Raw genomic sequence first — 1,315 nt, 5'->3', positions numbered from 1 at the left:
GATTAAATAAATAAATAAATAAATAAATAAAATTTTTAAAAGTTCACCGTATGCATACTGTGCCATGGAGTTTAGAGCTTTCCCTCCTCCCTGGCTGGGATGCTTCTCAACCGCTAACCATAGTGCCATCCTTCCTCTAGTCACCACCATTTTCCTTTATTCCTGGCAGTCTGGTTACCTTAGATATCTTATTTAAGGGAAGTCACTTGGTACCTTTCTTTCTGTGGCAGGCTTATTTCTTTCAACATAGTACCTTTAGGCTTCTTCATCTATGTCATAACATCTCCTTTACCTTCTTTCCTAAGGCTGGTCACAACCATTCTGTGCAAACACTACATCATCTTTCCTTTTCCCATCCACTGATGGGCACTTCTTTTTAACCTCTTGAATACTGTGATTAAAGCAGCAATGGGCACGAGTCTACAAATATTTTCTTCTTAAGATCTTATTCTTTTTTAAATCTATTTGGTAGAGGGTCTCACTATGCAGCTCGGACTCCTAGTAATCCTTCCGTTTTCAGTCTCCCCAGTGCTGGGATTACAGGTGTGTGCCACCAGGCCGGGTCTCAGTGGCTCAGTGTGCCTGGGGCAGGGCCAGTGCAGCACGTGGTAACCCAAGTCCCTGTGCTTGCCTAAAGCAGCCACTTAATCTGCTGAGCTATCTCACTGGCCCTGAGATGCTACTCTTAACCCCTTTGAAAATATACCCAAGGACTGGCCAAATAGCTCATCAGATTAAAGCGCCTAAAAGCAGGCACAGGGGCTGGGTTTGATCCCTGAGCCTGCTGTGCCAGCCCTGTGGCTGGGATGCACTGAGATGGAGATTGAGACTGGGCATAGTGGCGCGCGCCTGTAATCCTAGCTCTTGGGAGGCTGTAAACAGGTGGATCACTACAAGTCCAATCTAGTAGTGAGACCCCTTCCCTACAAAATACAAAAAAAAGAAAGAAAAAGAAAGAAAGAAAGAAAGAAAGAAAGAAAGAAAGAAAGAAAGAAGAAAAAAAAAGAAAAAAAAAGAAAAAAGAAAAGAAATTATACCTAGACATGAAATTGTTGGAGCACACAGCAAATTTAGTTTTTGGCTTTTTAGGAACTTCCGTATAGTGTTTTCTCTAGCACCTCAGATTTTGCATGTGTGTGTGTGTGTTTTAGGGAAGGGTCTACTTGGTGTTCAGGGTCTCACTACTAGATCTCTAAAATGTGTAATTATGGGATTATGTAATCACTTGAGAAAAATACATAGTTTTTCTAAGATACAATCTTAGAAAGGTATTGCATCTCCAAGCATTACATCTCTAAGATGTAATATCTCTCCT

The sequence above is a fragment of the Octodon degus genome, unplaced genomic scaffold (genome assembly GCF_000260255.1).
Source record: "Octodon degus isolate 3935 unplaced genomic scaffold, OctDeg1.0 scaffold00039, whole genome shotgun sequence".
Classification (NCBI taxonomy): domain Eukaryota; kingdom Metazoa; phylum Chordata; class Mammalia; order Rodentia; family Octodontidae; genus Octodon; species Octodon degus.
The sequence above is the reverse complement of the archived record's forward strand: the minus strand, read 5'-3'. Positions refer to the sequence as shown.